The sequence below is a fragment of the Hemibagrus wyckioides genome, linkage group LG07 (genome assembly GCF_019097595.1).
Source record: "Hemibagrus wyckioides isolate EC202008001 linkage group LG07, SWU_Hwy_1.0, whole genome shotgun sequence".
In the NCBI taxonomy this organism is placed as follows: Eukaryota; Metazoa; Chordata; class Actinopteri; order Siluriformes; family Bagridae; genus Hemibagrus; species Hemibagrus wyckioides.
The window spans coordinates 25,036,579-25,044,354 of record NC_080716.1 but is presented as its reverse complement, the minus strand read 5'-3'; the positions used below and the strand labels follow the sequence as shown (position 1 = coordinate 25,044,354).

General features: G+C 36.1%; 1 pseudogene; it reads right to left on the bottom strand.

The window, feature by feature from the left end:
* Nucleotides 1–4,289: 4,289 nt before the first annotated feature.
* Nucleotides 4,290–6,251, bottom strand: LOC131356279 (uncharacterized; annotated as a pseudogene).
* Nucleotides 6,252–7,776: the final 1,525 nt, after the last annotated feature.

Here is a 7,776-nt window from a genome sequence, read left to right as displayed (position 1 = left end):
AAAAACAAAGCAAAAATTGCTGTTGTGATAAACAGCAAGCACTTTTAATACCTTTTAAAAAAAAGTGGATTTAAATATTTGGTATTAATTGGTAGCAATTATAAAATGTGGGCCCCTCAACAATATCCTGTCAAAAAAAGAAGAAAGATGTTTTAAGAATACATAAACCAAGGACTTTAAGGATAGGAGTACTTGCCAATTCATGTAAAGAAAAAAGACACAACATGCCATCAATTTTTCTCAATCAGTTTCTCACTTTTATATCCACTTTACTTCTGTTTTGTTTTGCTCTTGATGCAGATCATGCCTTAAGTTGTTGGTACTTCTTTGCTTTAAGATTGCTGAAAGGCCTTTTGGAAAAACCTAAACATTAAATCATAATTAATAATATTTTTAAAATGATCAGAAAAGCTTCATGTTTGCCAAACAATATAACAAATGATTAATTTGAAGAATTAATAAGCTATTAAAAGTTTTTAGTCATGCTATGAGGTTTATAAACATTTAAACTGGTTAAACACACACACAAGAATTTGTCTGTTTTCAAACTCAGTAACATTAAAATAAATCCTGTGCATGTGAATTAATTAGCAAGTAATTCATTAACATGTGTGTACATAGTAATTCAAGGTGTTTAGTTTTAAGGTGTTAAATGTGAGGCATTACCAACACCTACCTTTTCTGTATCATTTCCAAGGTCATCCACTGTTTCATATACCACCATTCCATTTGCAATAAAGCCAAAGTGCAAAGGGCATTTATATATTTTACTGCATGTTTTAACTGATTAGGATCATTTTTATTTCAGATGAACACTTTGTAAGATGTAAGTATTGATGTCATGGCATGTAAATTGTAACTCTTAGTAATTATTCTTAGGAAATATTTTTCATACATATAAAAGGTGGCGGTGAGGGTAATACATAGAAATATACACTGATTAGCCATAACATTATGATCACCTGTCTAATATTGTGTTGGTCCCCTTTCGCTGCCAAATCAGCCCTGACCCGATGATATATGGACTCTACTAGATCCCTGAAGGTGTGCTGTGGTATCTGGCACCAAGATGTTAGCAGCAAACAAGTCCTGTAAGTTGAAACTTGGGGCCTCCATGGATCAGACTTGTTTGCCAGCACATCCCACAGACCAATTGGATTGAGATCTGGGGAATTTGGAGGTCAAGTCAACACCACAAACTCATTTTTGTGCTCTTCAAACTATTCCTGAACTATTTTTGCTTTGTGGCATGGCGCATTATCCTGCTGAAAGAGGCCACAGCCATCAGGGAATACTGTTTCCATAAAAGGGTGTACATGGTCTGCAGTATTGCTTAGGTAGGTGGTACATATCAAAGGAACCTCCACATGGATGGCAAGACCCAAGGTTTCCTACCAGAACATTGCCCAAAGCATGACACTGCCTCCACCAGCTTGCCTTCTTCCCATAGTGCATCCTGGTGTCATGTGTTAACCAGCCTTGGATGCCCATGACCCTGTCTCTGGTTCACCATTGTTCCTTATTCAGACCACTTTTGATAGATACTGACCTCTGCAGACTGAGAACACCCCACAACAGCTGCTCGTTTTGAAGATGCTCTGATCCAGTCATCTAGCCATCATAATTCGGCCCTTGTACAACTAGTTCAAAGTTGGCACCCAAAAAATATTAGTAAATGCTTTAGGTAATTTCCTGCTTTAACAGAAGGTGTGTTTTGTCTGCATTTATACAGCAACTATGATGTTTGCTAAACTCCAGTTTTATCTGCTCTAAAAAGGCTCTTTAACTTCCACTTCTTGCAACAACAAAAAAAATGTAAATAAATGTAAAACTGTTTGTGATGGCATGTAAATATTAGTGTGTAATTAAGTGCATTCATCAATAAACCTCAGTCAATTTGTCTTACAATTACTAGATCTTTTCATTTTTAATACCGAAACAGAAATCATGGATTGTTTTAAAATCTTGCCTTTGTATTGTACTTAAAAAAAAGAAAAGAAAAAAATGCCTTTGTGTGAAATATGGCCTCAATTCACACATAAACCAGGTGTGACCTGCAAGCTGGGAAATCTACACCAAAGCAGTAAGATAGAACTGAGGCAAAATTAGTGTTTAATAGAAGGAAAAAAAACATTAAAGCTGAAAAATTGTGAAAAAATTGCATTTTTTTCTTGCATAATATTATGCTCCTGAATTTAAAGAAATTACAGAGAGGACAAATACAATGTTACCAGAAAGACAATGCAAAATACATTAGGTAAGATTACTAAAAGATCATTTACAATGAGGACTGTGTTTTAATAATAGTTAAGCACTACCTTCTGATGGAAATTTGGTATAAAATTTAATTTCTTTATAACTGAAGCCGAATGCAATCTAACAAAGTATTTATTACAAAAAGAGGCAAATTACAATAGATATAACTTAAGTGCATTAGGCAATTTAATATACATTTTAACTCGCTGTCATTACATTCATCTCATGAAATGACTCAGTAACAATATTTCTATTTTGCAAACACAGACTTAATTGTAAATAAGAAATGCTATTTTATTCAGTATATTTTTGTAAATGTTTAGTGAATTTCATATAATACTGTAAAAACTCAACACTCATGGTCCACAAATGCAAAAAAATAAGTTTTCTAGAGCACACAAAGGAGGACATACATATGGTGAAATACATAGAAATGTTAGTGAAGCCTGGATGGGGGATGTGGTTAAGGTGTCAGACTAAGGTGGATGGCTACTGATCAGAAAGTTGTGAGTTTGAATCCCAGGTCCACCAAGTTGCTACTGCTGGGCCCCTGAGCCAAATGCTGTAAATGTAATGAGGAACTTGAGAGCTTGAGGAAATATGAAAACAGAGGTTTTCTCATCAGTTATAGGGCTTGTATTGTTGTGACCCCTAATCTGGACTAGAAGCTTTAACAGCCAGTCCAGAAAAGTTCAAACATAAGAAGAGTAAAAGCATGCAGTGCCCCTGATGTCTGAGTGTAAATAAACAATATTATTGTCCCTTAAATGATCCACTGAACTGAGCAAAAACAATTTGAAAAAATTGTAAAGGTCTGAAATGAGAACCAAAAAACCCCCAAGAGCTCATTCCTCAGATACTGTTACAGCAGGCTGATTGCCATGATGTCCAGTGAATGAAGGACACTGAGAAAGAAAAGTAAACAGACAAGAAAGAAAAAAAACATGATTGTGCTGTTATATGTACATAATCTATGAAAAGTTGTAATGAGGCCCAACACATTAAAGAATGACATGCAGAATGTCCACAGAGCAAGTTAGTCCTGTTATGAGGTACATTGTACTGTAGCTACTGTAACGGTGGCGACACCCAAGTGAACAATTTTAACGAAAATAATACTAGTTCGGGCGCCAGACAGGGGTTAGCCTGTCAAAATAATTAAATAATTAACCCGGATTATTAACCCGGAACGCCACCTATTACAGCAAAATACTAATAACAATAGATATGTCAGAAAAATAAGGCACATAGAAGGAAAATTTCTGATTAACGTTTGCATGTATTTTTCATAAGTAGGAAACTATACATTATACATCGATCACAATTAAACAAAAATAAAACAAAACCATCAAGCCCCCCCCCAAAAAAAAAAAAAAAAATCTGAAATCGCGAAGTTTCGTCTGCATTCACAGCAGCAGTTTCAAGCATCCGGTTCTCGATACAGTTCAGAACCGATGATCAAAAAAAAGCAAACACAAACAAGATTAGTTCCAGTCGGCCTCTTAGTAAGGAAAATCAGTGTGCTAATATGATAAAGAGAAAAGAAAGAAAAAAATTACTCCCATTAAGGGGAGTTGTTTGTTGCGGTATGCGAGTGACAAATGTGGCGTAGGCGATCGGTGAATGTGTGTGTGTGTGTATGTGTGTGTGTGTGTATGTGTACGGCAAACCATGAGCCATCCAGCCGGCAGCTCAGCTTGGGAACTTGGGACAGAGTTCCAAACAGCGGATTTGCGTGGATTTTCATTACGGAAAGAAGGCATCCAGGTAAACCGCACTTCCCATTCACTCCTGAGACAAACACGCGACTTTGCGCTGGTCCTGCGCTCGGATAACGATCTCGGCGACCCTCCGCCTTTCACTCAGCAATACACCTGCGTGAGTTTGCGCTCAGCTGATACCGGTGCAACCTCCACCCCAGACACTCGCGACTTCTTCCTTTGATCCTCTCTTTAGAAAAAACCCACCCATTTTGTTCCTAGACCACTATATATCTCACTACCTCACTTCCTTCCCAAATTAAATTTCCGTTCCTAGTCGCTGGCCGTCATGACGTTTATTTTGGTTTCACTTTTCGCTCCGCCTTTACTGCTCCGCCACACTATAAACATTACCAGCCTGTCCATTTCTTTCAGCTGATAATAAGAGGGAAATTGCAGCTTGTTATGAGAAAAAAAGAGAAAATGATAAGTCCTCTGTCCAGAAGACTTTACAATGGTTGTGAACATTCAATCTTAAATAAGTCTATGCGAATGAGTTACTATAGAAACAAGTTTTAGTATTAGGGTATTAAACCTGTGAATTTAGTAGTACAAATCTCAGAACTGCCCAGTGAAACATGCCCATATTGTGCCTTAAATTATTCAACACCTCCTGATTGATCAGACTCTTTAACAGCTTTGTGGTATAAATAGATAATACTGAACAAGAATTCTTCTAATCAGGGGCGATTCTAGGATCTTCATTTAAGGGGGGCTTAGCTCCCAATGAGAGTATAATAGTAAAAGATAAATAAAATAAAATAAAGGTTTCACTAACAGGGTAGGATGGTAAACTTATTGTAGCATTCCAATGTATTGCACAGATGTGTATAATATTGGATCTTCCTGATCTCTTTCACACACACACACACACACACACACACACACACACACACACACACTTGTCCTCTGATCCTCTCTCTGAGACGTCGCAGTCTGCGGATTGAAGAACGTGCTAAAGGACGGGAAGAAGCCGAAGTCTGTCGCCATTTTCATATGAAATTTAAACTGGACTGAGGCGAATTTGTGTACAGTTTATGGAGAATCGCAGAATTTTAAGAGTGCTGAGTAGAAATGTTTGGGGGACTAAAGCCCCCCTAAAAATGGCCTAGCGACCCCCATGCTTCTAATGTTTTATTTCTTGATTATTTATCATTTTATGTATTTTTTACATTGAGCTTTGTAATATTTTACACCAAGAATGATGGTCACCAGCAGATATGGAGAGGCTGCCACTAGACTACTGATCAGTTTAAGCACTGACAGTGGAGCTTTTATATGGAAGAGGGAACACACACATGCACAATTCAGTGAACGGACATTTCTGTAAAACTTGTCTGGTTAATGTTTAGTTAAAGTGAAAGAAAAGGAAAAGTGTAATTGTACCTGTGTCTTTGTAGCAGAACTGGAGCTGACATTGTTAGCTGTAGTACAGTTCAGTGTAACAGCTCCTTCTGCTGGTGAAAGACTGAACTGCAGATGAGCTCCACTTGCAGTCTTATATCCACTCCACAGATAGGAAACACTCTCAGCTCCGAGCGCTGCACACTTCACATGAATATCACAGCTGTTTGTGGACATCAAGTCTTCTCAGTTATGGGATCTATGTACATGTAGTGTACTGTGTAGGAAGGAGTGCTACCGCAGGTCATTCATACCAGCAGCTGTCAGACTTTACAACATTGCATTACAGTGATGTCCCAATGTGCTATATGTTACCATTTTATAATTTTATATTTTATAATTTTTTATATGTTTATAATTTTATATAATCTTACTTTCTTTTACTATTTGTACTGTTATTTAGTTTATTATTATTTGTATTTTGCAATATTTTTATCTTTTAATATTAAATCTTATCCTATCTTATCTTATATACATATAAACATATATGTACACACAAAAATGCATATACATTGCAAATAAATAACTGTAACAACACCCAGAAAGCACTGACAATTTTTCTAGTTTGGAAAGCTCAGAGTACAAACAATCAGCTCAAATGAAGGGACAACTAGTTGAAAACTTTCTCAATAAATGTGTTTATGTAATTAATTACAGGTTTTAATTATCAAATTTACTTTAAATAAGAACTTTAAATATTTGAGATTGATGCTGTAGATTAATTCTAACTGCAGCCACTGAGACTGTGCCAGAATCTAGGGGTTGAGGATTTTCTATTGTTACCCCAATTCTGTCATAGTCTTTCTTTAATCTTCCACCTTCTAATTCCATGGTCTTCCTGATGTTTATTTCTTTCTACATTGTAAAACAATGCTGAAGGCGGCCGAAATACACAATAATCTTGTTTGAACAGTTGATATTGAGATATGTCTGCCACTGATGCTCTGTAAAGCCTTCATAATGGCTCTAATCTGAGATGCTGTTAATTGGTGATTTCTGAGGCTGGTCACTCTAAATGAACTTCTCCTCCGCAGCAGAGGTAAATTTTGGTCTTGCTTTACTGGGATGGTCTTCATGTGAGCCAGTTTCATCATGGTGCTTGATGGGTTTTGCAAGTGCACTCGACAATACTGTTCTTGCAAGAACTATTCCAGAACACCTGACCTTCGTGTCTTAAAATAACAACTGATTTTTTGTTGTTACATATGGATTACATAAATCTATGTGTGTTATTTCATAGTTTTGAAATCTCCAGTATTGTTGTAGAATGTAGAAAATAAGTCACTAAACAAAAAACATTGAATTAGAAGGTGTGTCCAAACTTTTGACTGGTAGTGTAAATACTTGCTCAAGTGTCACTATAGGCAATTTCCTAGTTTGTTTATATTATTAGCTTCTAATCTGATGTAGCCACAGATGTAGCTTTTTATTACACTTTACATGCTGTATCATGTAGTTTGAGGTTTTCTGACCTTTAAACTAGCAGGCAGTTACATGAAAAGTAATTTCAACTGTTAGTGTAATGGCAATGACAAATGGCAGTAAATTTCTGAAGAAAGCCACTTTTAAAATTTACTGAGTGCAAAATAACTTTTGCATTTGACATTTTCTTATTAAATCTAATTGACTGCCTATTTGGACAAATGTAAATTGAGATGCACTTGTAAAAAAAAATAAAATAAATAAAATCTGTAATCCTAGATTGCATATAGTGCATTTTAGAACATTTTCAGAAAAGACTGAATGACTACAAGAGCTTAATATTCTTTAAGCATATAAAGGATCCAGTATTTATCTCACTACATACCCTGAAAAATATCAAACATCAGTATTCCTGAAAAGGGAACACAATATTTATTAAAGTTCTGCAATGCTGTGTTACATTACTGAGACTGTTGACTCAAAGCTAGCTAAAGACTACAAAAGCATTTACTCACTCACCACATATCTATCTATGAACAGTTGCTCTGGGTGGCTCTAAAAGCAAAGGTTGTATGTAGCACAAACAGTTCTGCATACAACATGATCATGTGTACTCAAGTGTGTATCAAGTGGTTTAGAGCCTTTCTCACATCTCTTGTACAGCATCACTGATGCCCACTGTGGTTCTGCTGAAACACACACTGCTAATAAAATGCATAAACATGCCTTATTCTGTGACTTGCAATAGTGTTCTTCTCCCATAAAAGTCAGCAGATTCATCTGGATTGTAAATTAAGTTTACATGGACTGCTTTGGCCAGTATTTATTTATTTTTTCTAAAAATATGTTTTATATCTTACACCTTCTTTTTGAATCAGCAAAAACAGCGTATATATCTGCAGCAGGGGGAAACATAATCAGGCCACATGAAAAA